The sequence below is a fragment of the Onychomys torridus genome, chromosome 1, assembly GCF_903995425.1.
Source record: "Onychomys torridus chromosome 1, mOncTor1.1, whole genome shotgun sequence".
Lineage (NCBI taxonomy): Eukaryota > Metazoa > Chordata > Mammalia > Rodentia > Cricetidae > Onychomys > Onychomys torridus.
In genome coordinates, this window is record NC_050443.1 from 93,901,863 (window position 1) to 93,922,667 (window position 20,805).

General features: G+C 38.1%; 1 protein-coding gene across 13 annotated transcripts in view; it reads right to left on the bottom strand.

The window, feature by feature from the left end:
• The window catches only part of Sox6 (SRY-box transcription factor 6), a 543,724-nt gene that overhangs the window by 290,659 nt on the left and 232,260 nt on the right, over positions 1-20,805 (bottom strand). The window lies entirely within an intron of this gene.

Here is a 20,805-nt window from a genome sequence, read left to right on the forward strand (position 1 = left end):
TATATATATATATATATATATATATATATATATATATATATATATATATATAAAAGACAAAATCAATAACTCTAGTGAGATATGGCTTTTTATAAATAACAAGGCAGGAGATGGCTCCCCTTCTTTTGATCTTTCTTTGGAAAACAATTATTAAGTCACATGAGTGATCACAGGAACATCACAGAATGAGGAACTCAGTGAGTTCCTGAGCTACTGCTGCATTCAATAGAAATTACAATAGACTTGTTTCCTCTCAGCCCCTAATCTCAATGCTTCTACCAAAAGTAGCAGTAAAGAAAAATCTTAATATCTTTTAAAAGAATTCCTGTGCCAATACAAGACTAAGATGATGCAGATTCAGACTGTGTAAAAAATACATCGGTGTGAATCAATTAAACACCTGAAATGTATGCAGATGGCTGAGATAGCCAGAGCAGTGCAAAGACCATCAGTAGCTCCAGAAGAGAAAAGGCCGTTTTCACAAATCAAGAATTTCAATGAAAATGTTTCCCAGTGGCTGGGGGGACAGATAAGTAAATATTTTTAAACACAAGATACTTTTTAATTGCTCAGATTTTCTAGAATTCTTACTCAAAAGTGAGTGCTGAGCAGTAATATTCAGAGGAATTTGAATTACCCCAATCTATGCCTCTGCATGCTTATCACCTCCCATAGAACGGCCTGCATCCTCCTTGACTGGGAAGGCCATGTGTCAAGTTCAGAGCAAACTGCACTTCATCCCTGAATCCTCCCTTCCTGACAGCACAGGCCTCACCAGTCAGCTGCTGCCCAGATCACAGAGTGAAGAACTTAACGCATGTAATCCAGCAGTTATTAACATGCTATAGTAGATGTTTCTTTATTATTTCAGGTGCCATGGAAACATTTACAATTGAATTTTAACTCTTGAAGTTACATACTAGAAACTGCGGACTGAAGAACTTCCAACAAAGCTCTCCAAATATATCCAAAGAACTAAAAATTAAAGCCGAGAGAAGATTTCTTTAACAACCAGGTGAATGTGTAAACAAAATCCTTAGAATGCATATACTTAAAAATAAGTGATTGATGATACAGATAGAACACAGAGTACCACAAAACCATCAAAATTCCTCTAACACAGTCGAATATAGTATGTATAATGGCGAATACTTATAAGCAATCTCTCTGCCCGATTGTAGGAACTATTTGAGAGCACTGTGCTTTATACACATAATGGAGTATTTTAAAACCATTAAAAACCATAGTTTGGCAGAATGTTTAATCACATGCAAATATGCACAATGTACTATGAATGAGAAAATAGGTTGGGAAAAATCTTTAATATGCCTATTTTGAGAAAAATATACACATTTAGAGGCCAAAATATCTAACAAACAAAATACTGATAGTGCTGATTGTTGGAATATTATTTTCTTTTTGAAGTTCTTTATTGAAAATATTTCATATAAATAGTGTAGCAGGAATCTTTATTAATCAAAACAAATATTTTAAAAGTTGAATTGGGCATTTAAAAAGTTGTAGGAAAAAAACCTACTCATAAGGAAGGTACTAATCAATAGAAAAAGAATATGTATCACAGCATCTAAAATATATAGGTGATTCCTTCTACTTGTGCGTAAAGGTTAGTGTCTGCCCCTCCACCCTTACACTAGGAAAATATATTCCAAAACATTTAGGATGAGTTCTAAATGATGGTAAGATTATTGAGAGTCTTATTTTTATATTTTTGCTCATTTGGTCTTCTAATTTTTCATCAATGAAGAGATTACTTTTGTAATACAGAAAGACAAAATTTATTTTGTAGATAAACACTTAGGAGAAATGGAAAAGATTCATTGATGATCCTGAGCCTAAAGCCTGGCCTGCTTGAGGATCTTCAGAGTCCCTTTGCATGGTCAGTCTCCCTGAACCAAACCAGAGAACAACTGCTTCCATCCGCAATTGAAGGATTCCAAATAGTATCTAACACTAAATATAATTATTTACAAGAAAATCCTTATGAGCTAAAAATCTAGATCCTCACTTCTGTAGTTTAAATATATATCCCCTCCTTTAGAGAGAGAGAGGAGGGGATAGATAATATAAATGATAGATAGATAGATAGATAGATAGATAGATAGATAGATAGATAGATAAATGTATAGTCTAAATATAGACCCTAAGTTAGAATCTATGATCTAAGCATTGTATTAAGAAGTGGGGTCCTGGGTTGGGGATTTAGCTCAGTGGTAGAGCGCTTACCTGGCAAGCACAAGGCCCTGGGTTCGATCCTTAGCTCAAAAAATAAAATTAAAATTAAAATTAAAAAAAGAAGTAGGGTCTTAAGGAGATAATTATTGATGGGGGCAAAGCCCCTGTGGATGAAATTTGTGACCCAAAAAGCCTAGTAACAACTTAGCTAAACCCTTTTGGACATCCTCCCCTTTCAACAGTAAGGACACTGCTAATTGGACCCTTTCTCTAGAGGGTGCAGCAACAGACACCTGCTAACCACCTCAAAGCTGAACAAAGTCCTACCAGACTGAAACCACCAGTGCCTTGATGTAAGACTTTCGGACCACCTTAGTTTTCTATTGCTGCACAAATACCTGAGATAAAATCAACTTGTAAGGAAGAAAGCTTCATGTTTGTCTTATAGCTTCAGTGATTGTGATCTCTGACCTATGAACCCCAATCCTACTTTGGGACAGTGGTACATATCATGATGAAAATATATTAAGGGGGGAAGTTTAATCATGGAGAGAGTGAGAATGGGAAGGGAAAGGAGGAAAGAGACCAATATTAGCACCCCACAATCCCCTTCAAGGATACAACTCCAATAGCTAAAATCTCCCACTAGGTTCTACTTCCCAACACCTCACAATATCACCCTGTGCTAAAAGCCAAACATTAAAACATGCACATTGGATACACTCATCCAAACCATGGCACCTTCAGAAGAACTGTGTGGTATTAACGAATTTCTGTTTATAAGGTATTTTCTCAGGGGATATTTTGTAGCAGCAAAAAGTACTAAGACTCCATTACATTTCCTGTTCACCCTCCAAAAGTATGCAACATCAATCTACGTCCTCTTCAGTATTAAAGCTGTTGAAATAGCTTAAGAGATCAAATTAATAATCAGTATCTAAATGAGACCTTTTTACCTTTCCCCTCTCATTTCTCATTTAACATAATTCCCAGGCCCTTTATACACTCCAATCTCTATATATCTTTAAAAATACTCCACCAGCACTAAATACTGAATTCCCAATCTTCATTTTGAGTGAGAAACAAGCCAGCCCTCAGCAAGGGCTCCACCATGCCACTTGAGTGGAACTTGAAGGCTAGTATCTAAATGTGGGTTTTCTGACTCTGAATTCCAAAGTTCTTTCTATTCCACACACCTGTAAATATTCACCTCAACAGTAAGATGCTGTAATTCTAAATAAGCCCACCTTGTAAACTTTTCTATTCCCATACATCTATCTTCAGGAAGGAGATTTCTTTACTAAAAGGCTGAAATTGTATTTTTATTATTAATGTAACCTGAGAATTTGTCAAAGGAAGTTGTAGTGCTTGAGTGTTGTCACATAACAAATCCTTCCAAACTTAAGTACATATAACAACAATCAGAACTGCCCAGGTTCTGTCTCAAAAATCTCTTGTGAAGTCTGCAATGGCTGAATCACACCAGAGACGTTCCTACTCTTAGAAATGTGGTACCTAAGTAGGAATACTTCAAGAGCTCTGGGTTGGAATGGCTAGGTTTTCATGGATGCCTTTCTCTATTTCTGTGGGACTGCTCTCTATCATGACTGCTCAGGAAGAAAGTCAAATGAAGGCTATTGTCACCATTGTTTAAGTTAGTCACAGCTTTCTATTCAATACTTGAGTCATTGGGGCTTGCCCACAGTCCAAAAGATGGAAGTTAGACTCTATCTTTCTTTTTTTTTTTTTTTTTTTTTTTTTTGGTTTTTCGAAACAGCGTTTCTCTGTGTAGCTTTGCGCCTTTCCTGGAACTCACTTTGGAGACCAGGCTGGCCTCGAACTCACAGAGATCTGCCTGGCTCTACCTCCCGAGTGCTGGGATTAAAGGCGTGCGCCACCACCGCCCAGTGGATTAGACTCTATCTTTCTATAGGATGGACTTATAATTAAATCCTCAAATAGTTGTTATGAGAAATGAATCACTCAGAAAGCATTTCATAGGGTACATACTACTAACTATTCAGGAACTCGTATTGCTGAATCCATATGTCCTTTGTCCATGTGCTTTGTGCCACGTCACTTCTGCATACTGTCATGAAAGCTACTGACACATTTTTAGGGTTTCATTCATACTAATTCATCTGCATGGAGTAGCAAGCCTAAACTATATTATGCCCTTTGCTTCCATGCTGAATCCACTAAGTACTAGCTCCTCACAAAACTCCAGAAACCTTAGCAATTAGATTTTTTTTCTAGGAATGTTATCAGTGAGCACTTATCCTCCGTGCAAGTGAACTATCTCCTCCTTATACAATGCTCTGAGTCAGCTGGGCTGCCACCACACCTAGGTGAGGAATGTAGATGGGCAGCCATCATAGGCAAGCAGAGGAGTGAAGTGGACTCATGTTGCAAACATCAGAAATGTGCTCAGAGCTGGGAGCTGAAGAGCATAGGTTAGGAATGGGATTTTGCCTATATACTGGAGTTGGGACTCATAAGCATGTGGAAGTCATTGCTGCTAAGAGAAAGGCTTGAGAAATGATCTAAATAGTTGTATGAAGCCACTCTTTGACTAGCTGCCCAATCTGACTGTTGGGACAAAGCATTGTCCTCTTTTACCCTTCCTTGAGCCCATAAGCAAAACAGAATGAAATGCATCCATTTTTGCTACATTGTAAATTATCAATTTGATGTGTTTTCCTGTTTATTTTTTTAATTTGAAATATTGCTGCATGAAACCAAGACTGTCCTGTAACTTATAAAGTAGTCAAAGATGACCTTGATCTTCTGAGTCTCCTGCCTTTACCTACTGAGTGCTGATGTGCATCACCACGCCTAGTTTCTGCGGTGCTAGACCCAGGTTCTGTGCACGTTAGATAAGCCCTCCATCACCAGAGTGACATCCCCAGACCCTGATGCCCATGTTAGGTGCAGCTTTTCTAGTCACAGCTTTATCCTCACTCTAGCCCACCCTCCTTAAGGATAGGTTTATTTAAATGAAAAAATGTGTGTTTATTCATTATCAATAATATAATTTAGAATTACATAGTGTAAAAACCAAAACAAGTTTCTCAGTGTTTTCAAATTCATAGGGTGTTATTCTTTGAGATTCAGCAAAAATAAATCAGAATTCCAGGATAGTCTCAGAGTTTTTAAACTTCAGATATTTTAAACTTATTTCTAACCATCTTCATACTCTATAATCTGAATAGTAGAGACTCTTGTTGAAAGAGTAAAAGATACTAGTTTAGTTCCATGGAGAACAACAGCCTACAGAGTAGTCAATGAAAACAGCTCAGGTCTCACAGTAAGGTAACTCCCTCACAGGATCACAGGTACCTACTGTCCATTCCAGGGCTGCCCATTATTTTGCAATGACTGATATATGTAGAGAGATAATTCAAAGGATTTACAGGAACTATACTATATATGTGAACTCACTGGTGAGCATTTTGTTTTTTTTTTTAATTATCCTTTCTGTTTTCCTTTCTAAATGTTATACTGTATCACACATACATTTGTTTACTTGTATACATGCATGTGCTATAGGCTGAGATCCACAGATGAGGGAGAACATGCAGTTTTCTCCTTATGAGACTGGGTGGTCTCACTTAATGTTATATAGTCTAAGTCCATCTTTTTTACTGAAAATTTTGTGATTTCATTTTTTCAAGTTGAATAACATTATATTTGATATATGTACCAGATTTCATTATCTGTTCATCTGTTGATGGACAACTAGATTCGTTCCAACACCCTACTACAGAGTGAAGAGACCTGCAGTAAATATGGCGGTGCAAATATCTCTGTCACAGGCACAGCGTTCTTTGGGTACACGTCCAGGAGTGAAATATTGTGGTTATATGGTAGTTCTAGTTTTAGTTTTTGAGGAGCCTCCAAAACTGATTCCCACAATGGCTGTACCAATTTGCAATCCCAGCAACAGTGAGTCCTCTTTTTCAGCATCCTCTGCAACATTTGTTGAAGCCATTATCACTAAGTGAGTGCTACCTCGTTCAATATAACGTTTACTGAGATTCTAAATCATAGATTCATTCTTGAGCTCTGATACCACTCAATATATAGTGACTATCCTCAGCCAATACATAGAGTCATTTGAAGAAATCCCAAATCAATAACCAATCAAACATATTTAATACAGTGTGTTCTTGGAAATTCTAGAGAGAATTACAGAGGTGCAGTATCTACAAAGATGTTAAAAGCAATAAAGTATCAATAAAACTTGATATAATAAAAATAAACTAAAAGTTGTGTTTGCCTAAAACATAACATGTCAAATGGTTAATTTCCTCTGCCAAGATGGAGAGTTCCCACCACAACCACAAGCCTCTTTTTGGACACTGCTTGTATCTATTTTAAGTCCCAATGGGTTGTTTGAGTTGTATTAAGATAAGTTGCATGTATCTTCATTTCCCATATACATTCAGTGGCATAATGTACATACTATATATGCACCATATTTAGTTGCAACTTTTCCAGTCACAGCTTTATCCTCACTGTATCCCACCATGACTAAAGATGAGGTTTACATAAAGAAAAAATGTTTATTCATCAATGATACAGTGTATAATTATAACATATAATGGGTGAAAAAAAGTTTATCATTGTTTTCAGATTATCACTTTAAAATGTTTTCTGATTAACCAAAACTCACCTGTTGGTTGCCCTGTGGTATAGGCCTTCTACTGTCTTGGTGTCAGGAAAGAGCTACCTGCTCTAGGTTCTATATCTTCTGGCTACAAGGAAATTTAACTTCTTTAACATGTTGAAGACTAAATGTCTAATACACGTATCGGAAACCAAAAAGTTTTCTAAATTGTCTAAATGTTATCATGACATGTAACAAATGGAAGTTAGTATGTTGATCAAAGTATACACAGAAATGGAAGGAAGGAAGAGAAAGAGGGAGGGAGGGAGGGAGGGAGGGAGGGAGGGAGGGAGGGAGGGAGGGAGGGAGGGAGGGAGAGAGGGAAGAAGAAAGAAAGAGAGAGCCTTAAAGCCCAAACTGTGGAGACAAGTTTGTAAGAACACCTTGTGTTATGCCATATAATCACACTTTCATGTGAATGTCCCTAAAATCATAGTTCTCCAGTCACAGCCAGTGCATGGATCCCTGGGTAGAACATGATAAACTCCTCAACTAGGGATAGGCAGTAGGGCCTGGTTGTCCTAGTCTAACTCCAACTTTTCCATCTGTCATCCATTTAAGCTTAGACAACTTAATTAAATTCTTTTAGCTTTGATTTCCTTCTCTCTAAAATGGAAGCAATAGCACCACCAATAAAGACTAGACCTCACTGCATTGTTATTAAATGCATGACTAAACATAGGGCTCTCAGACCTGCGCCAGTGCTAACTGAGTGATGATGGTACCAGTGGTGGAGAGACCTGACAATCAACTGTGCAGCTGCTCTGCAAACACCTCCCCCTTCATGGAGGATTCACTGCCTCCCAAAGCTGTCTATTCCATATTTGGGAAGTTGGCAAAAATTTCTCTTTATAGGAATATAAAATCTATTTCAACCTATAAATCTGTTCCATGGAAACATTCAGATTGAAGCACTTTTAATACAAACACACGGCTACTGTAGCACCTTTGTACTTTATTTTTCTCAAACTGGAGTAACATTCCAGTTTCCCTCATTTCTTCTCATAAAGATATGGTTTAGAGGCAGATATGAGGTGGCACACACCTTTACTCCAGCACTCAGGAGGCAGAGGCAGGTGGATTTCCATTAGTTTGAAGCCAGCCTGACATACATAGTGAGTTATAAGCCAGCTAGGGCTACAAAGTAAGACCCTCTCTCAAAAAAATAAATTTAAATTAAAAAAAAAGACAGTTCACTTATTCTGATCAGTCTCCCTGAAGTATGTGCCAGCTTGCTTTCTCTCTCCCCTGAAGAATAATGAGCTGAGCAAACTCATTATTGACTATATAAGAATTAAGTCACCCTATCAACACTGCCTTAGTGGTGCTATTTATAAGACCTAATGCCATGGCCAGGAAGCCTCAGAGATGGCAATACTCAGTAGCACTGTAATGTTTGGTTTTTGTTTTTGTTGTTGTTCTTTTGGCCTTTTGTTGTTGTTGTTGTTGTTTGGTGTTTTTGTTTTGAGGGGGTGGGTTTGTTTGTTTGTTTGGTTTGGTTTGGTTTTTTTTTTTCTTTTTTGGTAGTGGACCATAAGCTTTTTCAGGCAGGAAGGCCTAATGTTGAACTCCTTAGAGACCAAGCCAACAGCTTATATATAATACCAAGGTTCAGCTCTTGGCATACTCATGTGCCTACTATCACAGGCAGTCACTCACCTGAAACATCACTGGATGCTAACAATGCTGCTAGGTTGAACTAGCTCAAACAGCTTTAACTCTGAAACAGGGAAGTTACAAGTAGTTTGAGATCTGGCAATTACAGTTCAAATCTTTCCTTTCTAAGACGAAGAAATTCAAGTCAGGAGTTAAGAGTGCCTTTCCTGAGGTCACATGACAAATCAGTGGCAGAGATGACAATAGGCTTTTTGTAAGGTAACAAACTTCTGACATGTCCCCTCACAGTCACCAGGGAAAACAACTCCACTGAAAAGAGAGGAGTCCCTTGTTCCCGTTCTTGACAGTCTGAGGCACTGGGTGTGGGGAATTATGCAGAAGTTGGAGATGCTGCCCTCATTCTTACAGACCAGAGATCCTCTGTGTAGAGAGGCCCAAGATTCCACAGTTTTTATCAAAGCTAACTGTTTGTTCTAATGTCAACTCCATTGCCTCCTGCTATGCTCTGTGCAGATGTTTTCCTCTCTTCTTATCTGAGAGCCACTGGGGTGCTTACAAAAAACAACCCTGTGTTATCATTATTGTTGTTATAACCAGCAAGGGAACTGGTGTGCTTGAAATTAGACAAACTACTCAGGCCATGTTCTTCAGACTTTACCCCTCTTAACATTAAAAAGCACCAGATCCCAATTAGGGCTTGTCAGATCCATTTGTGCCTTAGTAGAGATGCTTCTCTACAGACAGTGAAGTCCTTTCAAGGCTAAGCTAGTCTAAGGGAAGAGAGACCGGACAGATTACACACTGAGTCAGCCTTCAAGGCCTCTCTCAGCCCCAAAATTTTTCCTCACTGGATTCTGTTTAGTACCTCTTCCAATCTGAGGACTTCACTGCAAAAATCTCCAAATGTCTTTCTAATACATCAAATACCTACAAATGTCTTTCTAATACATCAAATACCTAAGATGAGCTTAACAGGCAACTTGTGGCAATCTAGGGAACATATGTAACCTTGCTAGCATTCTGATTTCAGTTTCTACAATTAGAACCAATTATGAGCAGACTACAAATTCTTTCCAGATGCTATGGTGTTGCAAAACCACCATCCATCCATCCATCCATCCATCCATCCATCCATCCATCCCTCCATGTGTCTACCTACTTATCTCTATATTTGCAGAAAAGGGAAAAACTAGGCACTTAATGTCCCAACACTGACACAAAGCAGCAGGAAGTCTAACCTGCCATCCCGTAGTGCCTGAAGCGCTGTCTTTCCCCATCTCAGGCAATAAACCTTCAATGGATGTTACTGAACAATCACATAACCAGCTGCCAGTGCTTTCCCTCTGAGATGGAACTTTCAAATGTAAAAAACTAAGGTTCATTCCTTAACCTATTTTGTCATTTCAAAAAGAACAACAATCAAAACCATTATATTCAAATTATAAACAAAATACAGTAGTGTTTGTGCAAAATGAAAGATGTGTTATCAAAGACTAAAATTAAAGTTAAAACAACTGAAGGTCAAATATTATGATAAATTCAAGTGCAAAAGTTCTCTCAATTTCTTAATGGAGACAAGAATGAATTACCTAAAGAATTCTGTACAGGAAAATATGCGTAAATCCAAACTTGTGGACTGAAATCATCCCTGTAGAGTTCTTCATTAAGCAGAAAAGTATTGGTGTCCTCAATTTGTTTAATCCTAGCTAGTTACCAGTAATTACAGAGACGTAGACATACCAATAGACAACACATACATACACACACACACACACACACACACACACACACACACACATTCCAAAATAAAAATGATTGTCATCTAAGTGTTATAATTCTTCCTTTTCCATTTCGTTGACATTTCATCTGTGTTTAAAAGGGCACAATTTCTATCAGAGATCTGATGAACTTAAGAATATTGTATTCAAGGTACTCCTAACACACGGTTGGTGGAAATAACTTGGAGTGAAATTATAATGAAAACAAAAGTTTATGAAATAATTTCAAAACATTTTGTTAAACAAGGTTTTCCATTTTCTACAGTGCTAATGAAATATAAAGAAGATAAATGAAATGCATAAATATTAATTTCTAATTTCAATGTAACTATAAAATTTTATTAGTAAAAGTTTGTAATTTATACTTTGAATTTAAGAATGTAGTTTTCACAAAGATACATTATTGAACTCAATTTGCATCACCTAGAAAAATAATGCCTAGGGGTTATGAGAATGTAGTAACACCAAAATAATAGTTAGAAGGTTAATATTACAAAGAAATAAATGTTATCTCATGGGAAGCTATGTTAACATGGGGTAGTAGCTTAGTGTTGTTCTTTTAAAAGGTTACACTTCTCTTGGGAAGCAAGAAAAACTTTTAATAGAAGGACAATCAAACAGTGGGATAATTTACATATTAAAGTGCTTGAGGCACATTAATTGGAGGCGTGTTTGTGGAGAGAACAGGGTGGGGCCTCTCCTGTTTGATGGAGGTTGGAAGTTGGAGTCCTCATCAGAGCCTTTCAGTCTCCCCTCTGACAGTGCAGGTAGGATCCAATTGTCTTTTTGGAATTATAGACGACAGACCCTCAGGAGAGCAAACAGCCCTGGCTTGGGTTTCAATGCAGAGTGCTACCACAATTGTCCTCTTCTCATCCCATCAGTCTAGAGGTCCTAGAAGGTGAGTTGCTGCTCCCCTAAAAGTCCAAAGGAGTCCCAAAAACCACTACATGATGCTCAATCTACACCCTCCTCTATAGAATGTTGCATAGAACACCACAAATGTGCAGGTTTCATTATTCCAGTTACTGTTTTTATGCTGGTGATGTACCCAAATCCAGGCAAGAAGGGATGACATGAAATATTTTGAAGAAATGCATACACAGCCACAAACCATCTAGACTTAAAGCAACCTATGGAGTTCTACTTTAGCAGAAAATCATTGGTGTCCTGAAGTAATCCTCCACTGATTAATGATAGAAAATTCTTTTTGTTTTCTTAAGAAAAATTTTTTTATTCATTTTACGTACCAATCACAGATGCCCCTCTTCCTACCTCCTGCCCCTCCAGCCTCCCCTCCCCCAGTTTACTCCCCATTCCCTCCTACAAGGTAAAGCCTCCCATGGGGAGTCAGCAGAGCCTGGTACATTCAGCAGAGGCAGGTCCAAGCCCCTCCCCCTGTCTCAAGGCTATGCAAGGTGTCCCACCATAGGTAGTGGGTTCCAAAAAGCCTGCCCACGCACCAGGGATAGATCCTGAGACTACTGACAGGGGACACCTAATGATGACTAATTCTAATAGGATTATTTTAAAAGTAAAAATCTTCTTCATTCAAATATGTTAATCAGAAAAAAGTAAAACCTGAGAATCATTCTGTTCAAGCTGTTTGTTCTACACTAAATTATACCAGAGTTTCTGCTGCAATCAAATCTTGCTTTAAATAATTATTACAGTACAATGTCTGCTCTCTAGAAATGCTGTGGACCCCAAGATACACTCTACAGTAGACCAGCAACACAGGGAAGAGCAGAACAGTGACATGACAAGATACACTCTATAGTAGACCAGCAACACAGGGAAGAGCAGAACAGTGACATGACAAGATACACTCTACAGTAGACCAGCAACACAGGGAAGAGCAGAACAGTGACATGACTAGATATATTCTACAGTAGACCAGCAACACAGGGAAGAGCAGAACAGTGACATGACAAGATATATTCTACAGTAAACCAGCAACACAGGGAAGAGCAGAACAGTGACATGACAAGATACACTCTACAGTAGACCAGCAACACAGGGAAGAGCAGCATGTATACTTTTGTAATTCAGAAAAAGAAAGGAAAATTACTCATGGAAAAAATCGATAAAACTGAAGAAAGTTAGGAAAAGATAGCTGAATCCCCCACAAGACAATACTCATAATTGGGCAGAAATGTGTAAATGAAAAGTGACATTAGTGATGGAGTTGAGATGAGATTCAAGCTCTAGTCAGTGTTCTGCAAATGCAGCCACTGGAGGTTTACACAGCCTAGAAGAGCAAAGTGAGTTGAGCATGGCATAGCCCAGTTCCTTGAAGAGACTCTATACACTGTTTTATTATAGTGGCAGAAAAGATGTCAGGGTCTGATTTTCCTCAAACTGTCAAATTACAGAAGAAATGCAAGTCTTTGCATGGATAGAGCAAAGTATAGTATTCTTAGAATTTGGCATGTGTTCAATATGCAGCCCACATAATCACATGTTAATGACTGGATTGTGCTAATCAGCCTGCATACCTGATCCCTTTCGTGCCCAAGGGGAAGTCAACCATTGCAGAGCAGTTAGTGTTTCTGCTTCTGATAAAGATTTGATGATGTGCCAGGTAAGAAGAAAAACTTTTCCAGAAAGTGTCTTTACAAAGACCTATGACATCACTAATAGGACAACTACTTTGTCCTATTAGTGACAAGGCCACTCAGACTTCTATAAGCATCAAACCTTTCCTAAGGAACATTTCAGCAACCTTTTTCCTTTTATTTAAAAAGTCTAGGTTTGAGAAACTCTTTTAGAGTACACTGGGAGAAAAATAACAGAAAAGAAATGCAGGGCATGATCCAGGCATGAAAGTTACAGTAGAGTATCAGTATGTTAAACATACAGAGAAGTTTCCTATTTCACTGCCACAGCAAGGTTTAACAAATTACACAGTGAACACATTTTTACTCTGTAGCATGAATTGCAAATAAGTTTGAGATTAAATTTCTTAGATAAATTAAAAAAAAAATAAGAGAGACAGTACTGTGTGCTAATTTCAAAGTTATGAGAAAAGAGAACCTTTCCTAGAGAATACTGTTTGGTGGCTTCTGGGCCATAGTTGGACATCTTCACTTAATCAACACCTAAGTTTGAACTCAAAGTTGAATGAATTTCCAAAATCAGAAAAAAAGATTAGTAGTATGGTAGTTTGAAAGATAACGATCCCCTTAGGCTCCATATGTTTGAATGTTTGGTCCCCAGTTGGTGGAACTGTTTGGGAAGGAATAGGAAGTGTGGCCTTGTTGAAAGAGGTGTGTCACTTGGAGTGGCTGTCTAAGTATTCTATTGCTGTGAAGAGATATTATAAACAAGGCAACTCTTATGAAAGTATTTAATTGGGGCTTGCTTATAGTTTCAACAGCTTAGTGCATTTCATGGCAGTGGGCCTGGCAGCATGCAGGCAGGCATGATACTGGAGAATTAGCTGACAGCTTTACATCCAGATCTTCAGGCAACAGACAAAGAGAGTGACACTGAGCCTAGTGAGGGCTTTTGAAACCTCCTACAACAAAGCCAACCTCCAACAAGGCCTAAACTACTTCAGCAAGGCCACACCTCCTAATCCTTCCAAACCCGGGAACTATATATTCAAATATATGAGCTTATGGGGGCCATTCAACATTCAAACCACCACAGAAGGCATCAAGATTTCAAAAGCCAATGCCATTCCCAGTTATTTCTCTCTCTGCCTTGTGCTTATGGATCAGGTGTAAGCTCTCACTACTGCTCCAGCACCATGTCTTCCTGCCTGCTGCCATGCTTCCTACCATGATGGTCATGGACCCACCCTTTGAAACTCCCATTAAACTCTTCTATAAGTTGCTTTGGTCATGGTGATTTGTCACAGCAGAAGAAAAGCAACTAAGACAAGTAGTGACTAACTTTCTCAAGAAGCCTAACTCTTGCCAGTCTCTGAATTTTTTTCCCAAGAGGCTCAGAGATTAGTCAAGTACCACACAGTAGACATAGAACAAGTTGACCCTTGGGTCTGAGGACTACATGCTAGTCAGACCAGGTGAACCACACTTTCTGAATTATAGTTCCAATAAAAGTATTGAAATTAAATTCATCTGGGTAGTGTCTACTATCTTAAATTACTAAATCTCTGTCTCTCACACATACATACAAAAAACCTTGGCAACAACTCAACATTCTTAAATCTTTCAAAAAGAAGCAAGATGGGAAATCTTCTAAAAGTCTGTCACAACATGAAGTGTGGCTGAAGATTAAATCCCCAGTAAGAATTCCTGGACTATGCTATCACACAGAGACAACAGCCCTGTTCCCAGAAATGGTACAAAGTCCACACCAGAAATTTTATGACTCCAAGTGAACTACGGAAAGCACTCCAGAGCTGACTAGCAACTTCTCTGAGCTGAAGCAAGAAAGGCAAAGAGAAGCAACAGCTTGCAAACAAGGAAGCATTGTTCCTGGTCACTGTTGATTAAGTGGTCTGACATGACTACTGTTATTTTCTTTTGATTATAACAAAGGACATTCTTCAAATCTTTTATTGATGTGGATCTTACTTTAAAACTTTTCAAAAAGAATAAAAATTGGCATCTAAATCTTGCTAATTTCTGTATTTTTTGAGTGTTTCATAGATTGATCAGGTACTACATCAGTCCTATGGTAGGTTGCATGTAATCAGCACCAGACATACTACACTTGCTCATCTACAGTCCTAATACAAGCAAGGAAAGCTATCTCATTTGCATCTCTAAAATAAAGGATTTAGACATTCTGGGCTGAGGATATAATGCAGTTCTTTCTACTTAATTAAATAGAGTAGTTCTTTTTTTAAGAGTTTTTTCTTTTTTTGTTTTAAGATTTATTTATTTTTTTTTTTTAATTTTTTTTTTTTTTAATGTGTACAGAAGAGGGCACCAGATCTCATTACAGATGATTGTGAGCCACCATGTGGTTGCTGGGAATTGAACTCAGGACCTCTGGAAGAGCAGTCAGTGCTCTTAACCACTGAGCCATCTCTCCAGCCCCATAAATAGGGTAGTCCAAATTCAGATATACATTTAAAAATATTTTGCCTAAAATAAATATCAATATGATTGTGAATGTAAGTACACAGGGGCATACATGTATGAATTCTACTTTAAATCTAATTGTAACATTGTGCATTTTTTAAGGAAGACCTTTTGTGAACTGGGGATATGGCTCAGTGGATAAAGCACCTCCCAGCAGGCCAAGTTTGAATCCCTAGGACTCACATAAAAGCCAGGCAGGTAAGGTGGCCAGCTTGTAATCACAGAATTCCTGAGTTAGAGACCAAAACTCTGGGGAAAGCTAGTTAGCCAGAGTAGGTAAATTGGCAAGCTCTGGGTTCAGCAAGAGACCCTATCTCAGTAAATAAAATGAAAAGAAATCAAGGAAGACAACCAGTGTCATCCTCCATAAACTCATACACATGTGTACTCCCAAACATATAGCTGCATATATTAATCCCATGCATGTGCATATGCACATGCACTCTACACATAAATTCAGAAAGAAAGAGAGAAGCAGACCATTGATGCTTCACCCACATTTTCATGTTCTACCACAGAAGTCACCATGGTTTGATCAGGAATATGTCTGTTCCCTTGTCCTTGGTCTCACGTTTTTCACTCAATTTTGACTAAGCTCATGCCTTAGTGTTCTCCATGGATAACCTCCCTAGCTGGCCACTCTTCTAGTCCCATCCCAGTCACACTTGCACACTGACCAGTATGATCTATCAGAAAGCTAAATAAAGCATTATTACTGTCTTGCTTAAAATCTCCCAACGGTTTCCTCTTACACTTGAAATAAAGTTCAAAAATTTCATTAGAGGCTTTGTGTCTCTATAATAAATAATGTCTAAATCTGTCAGCCTCCTTGATTTCATTCCAGATCATTCTTTCCTCCCCAGCCACTCTTGCTGTGTTCTGTTGTTCAAATACACTAATCAAAAGATATTTGTACTAACTGCTAGAGATGCTACCTACTTTGATTGCAAGACATTAAGAAATCACAAATTGACCAGGAAAGTCTCTCCCTGATAGCTAGCTTTTGAAGTGACAGAAGGTGATATTCAGGCTACTGGAGCAGGAAAGACATTTCCCAGTACCAGACCCTGCATGCTACAACATCAATCTGCCAAGGAAGATGTTTCCACTGGTGTAATTGTGGTATGACTATTATAATAGTAACCAATTGTTTCTGGTTGGATTTGAGTCTTTCTCTACAAGAGGATGAAACTAGCATAAAAGTCCATGACTTGGAAGATCATAGGCACTATAGAGGGATAGACCAAGGTTGTTTCACTAAATGTACAATTGACAAACTGCTCTCCTAATATTTATTTTTATGCTGGTATCATTGTGCTGCTCTCAACATTGGTCAGAGGAGTTTCTTATTGCAGTTGATAGTAGTTAACATAGAGACTCATAACTTGTCAAAGTGCTAACTTTAGGTACTTAGCAATAGATGAGTTGTTTCTATTAACCTCTCTATATCCAAGGTTCACAGACCATCATGGAAGAGTGGGAATAAAGGATAGTAGAGCTGGAATTTGGGGAGGAAAGTTGTGGAATGCTGCCTTCTGGACATGGCATAGCTGGTGCACACATCAACACTCAGTGGTGGCTACTACATGAGTCCTGAACAAGACGAAACCAGTAAAAACTCCAGCATCGATGAGGAGGGATTGCTTAGGCTCCATCTCTGCCAGAGGATGTGCCTACCAGAAAGTTGTCTGTGCCCCAGTGGATGACCCTACATCCTTTTACATGTGTTTAGCACTAATTGGACTCAGGAAACTATTAATATAATTTATTGATATAATAATAAATTTTTAAAGAGTATGAAGTCAGGAAGAAGTTGGATTGGTGGTTCCCAGAGAAAATTAGTGAGAGGTGGTGGGCAGGAAGTGGATAAATATAAATACAATCTATATATGTATAAAATTTACAAAGAAAAACATATTTTAAATTAAAAAATATAAAAAATAATAAATTTTAAGAAGACCTTTATACTTATTACACACTTGCTAGGTACCCACCCACAAATCTCTACACAGTTGACTTGTTCCAAATTCCAACTTAAGATTCTCATCTCCAGCAAGCTCTTCCTTCTGCTCTGCTGTTCTCCCTTACTGGATTTCCCCCACTGTATGAATTACCTTACTCTGAGACTGGGTGCTATGCAAACTCCATTAGAACAGAGTTTTGATATTATCACAAGGCAGTCTTAGTATCTGGAACTGAGCTGTCATTCCATACTTTTGTAGCCAGTGATGATGATGATGATAGCTCTTTAAATTATAGTTTAAAAAAAAAAAAAAAAAAAGATTGTACTGGAAGGAGAACTCATTCACCTCTCAACTCATTCATTTGATACAAGTAGTTACATATAAATACCTTCACAACATCCCCACCCCCTCAAAAAAATCTGTGTATTTGCAGAGAAGTTTACTAGCAACACCTAGGCTCATATGTCCTTTCTACACTTGGAACGTTCATGGAAAATAACTACATACAAGAACAGATATGGGTCACTGCAAACTATCACAGAGATGTTCCTTTACTGACATAAGAAAGAATGATGCCCTGTACATTTTCACATGAAGAAATTTTGTGGGTACATTCCCTACTAATGGCACAAGGCCAGTGAAAACAATAATACATGTCACTGGACAGTGCCAATGTTCCTGTGCCAAAAATGCATTGGTATCCTGAAGCCATGACAATAACAGAGTGGTTGTACACAGAAGCAGAGAGTGATTTTTATGTGTACTAACTTTTCAACCATCAAAAAATATCACCAATTTATATAAGACGCAAAATTTAAAGACAGATGTTTGGTTTCTATAATTGTGTAAAATGTGTCTAAATGTTTTATATTGCATTGGTCTGTGAATTCCCTTCCCTAAATTCTCAATCTTCCTTCTGTGCTTAGAATATTACGCATTGTTCTACTTGTTGGAAACTATGTGTAGCATCTTATTTTGTTGAATTTCTACTTCAAAATAACGAGAATTCTAACATGTAACTTTTTTTCTAGTCAAGTCAGGAGATTGGCAGAATTTCATGCTTTTTGTACCTTTGCCTAGAGAAAGCCACCTCCCAGGTCTTCCCAATGAAACCCTTCTGAACTCAGTAGAAAAAAATGCTGTTGGGGAGATAAGGACCATCATGGAAACTAAATGACAGAAATGGAAGAGATCTTAACACTGTTGTGGTCTGTAGACTCATTCTTAGCTTTTATTTCTCCGCAGTAGTTTATGGGACTCAGTGGCCCAAGTGGGAAAACTACAAACAACAAAAGAAGAACACAAGATCCAGTGAAGAGAAGTGCAAATTTCAGGTCTCTTCATCACTGCTCCTTCGGACTTTATAGTTAACGAAATAATTCAAATTTTACTTCAGTCACAGTCTTCCTACTCCAACACACACACACACACACACACACACACACACACACACACACACACACACACACACACTGGCAGGAACCTAAAATCCTTCTGTTGTTTTTCTTTACAAAAAACAGAACCTGATTGGTGACCTGATCTGTGTCCTAGGTCATTGCAGGTCCGAAGTTACAGTTGCCACATTGTTGAATCTATCTGGTGAAGAGGGAACACAAAGAGAGTTTCCACATGCAGCTGCTATTTCCCATTTGTTAAATCCTTTTATTGCACCATATAAGCACACAGCTGGGAAATGCTATAGAGTGGGAGTTAAACAAATATTTTGGCTTCCCAGCGTTCAGAGAACACAAAAGCTCTATCAAAAGTTTGGAAACATTTCTATGAGAATGGTCCCTCTCACACTAATCTATAACATATTTGCAACCTTAAGCTATTTTATACTATCATAAATCATATGTAACATAAGTTATTACATACACATTAGTATCTATTTTTTGACAAATTCTGCATAACGAAAGTTTCAGACTAACTCAGAAAAGGAACTTGCCAAAAATACAGTTTTTCTGGGAAACATAAAAAAGTGTCCTCTGAAGAAACAGAACTTGAACTGTATTGTTGCTGCCTCTACCCATACATTTTCCATTCCAGTTACTTTTAGTTGGTCAGGCCTGCACATGGCATCAAAGGAAAACTATCTTGAACCAATCCCTCTCTGTGCCCCCTCTTTGTCTACACTAATCCAAGCCACTGCAATCTTCCATCTAGATTTCTGAAATAGAAATTCCCGTGGCTCCTTCTTTCACTATTGCCGCCTGCCCATCCATTCACTGTGCCACAGTTGGACTTATCTGTGAGAAACGTTCTTCTGCCCTTCAAAGGCTGTTCCCACTGCACTTAGATGAAATCTCACCTCCACAATGCCATCTCCCAGGCCTCTATGATATGGCCTCTATCTGTTCTTCCAACCACGTCTGATGTGTCTTCATTCATTATCCTCTGACCACAAAAACTATCTTTCATTTCCTTAAATTCATCAATTTATGGTTTTATCACCTCAGATACTACACACACACACTGCTCTCTCAATGGATTTCCTCTGCCCTACTCTGACTACTTCCTGTCATCCTTACCTTGGAGAGGGCATCCTAACCATCTATTCAAAGTTAGACTCACTTCATTGTGATTTCAGACAACATTCTGATCTTCACAGCACATGTCACAACTTCAACTATACATGTTATTTGCATGTCTATCCCCTGTCCAGCAATACAAACTCCAGGGTGACATGGATCACATCAGCTTCACCATAATAGAGACATAGTTAGTAGAATGCCTGGCATCCAGGAGGTGCCTGATAAATACTTGTTTAAATAAAGACCAAGCAGAGTCTTGTTGTCCTGCTGATGAGTAAGGGGCAGAGACTGGCTGTCCATCTTAGCCATGCTGCCTTGGAGACAAGGAAGGAACAAGTTCAGTTCAATCAGAAAAGGTACTTCTTCCTTGCCTCATTACATATTTGCCTTCCCTCCTATCTTGAGAGATAAATCTCCAGACAGAAAACTGTACATTGTTGATTCCTCACATGTAGAAGAACAAAATGATGTCATTTGGGAAAAAAATCTGGAGATCACCATGTTAAGTGAAATAAGTCAAATGCACAAAGACAAATATCCCCCCATATATGCAATTTCAGTCGAGTATGGTGGGAGAGGGGAACATTGCCCTAAAAGGACTATTGGGAATGTAGAAAAGAAAAGGAAGAAGGTGCTTAAGAAATGATAGTAGAGAAGGAAACCATAATAAAAATACTTTATGCATGTATGGAAATGTCATAATGAAATTTGTTAATCTGTAGAATTAAGATATGCTAAAAATAAATCAAAGTCTTTGGATCCTGGAGTAAAGCTAAAATTATTCAAGACATGCTTCATTCATCTTTTGATTCCCTGCCCCTTTCCCACCAGAGTACAGGCTATTTCAACAAAATCATTTGAAAACTTTCTCCCTATTCAAGTTATTCATCTCCATATGCACTTTTGTTAGTAAAGGCATTTTGAATGATACCTTGGTTTTTGTTAAGGAATAAAACTCTCATTGTCTACTTAAGATTTTTTCCATTAACT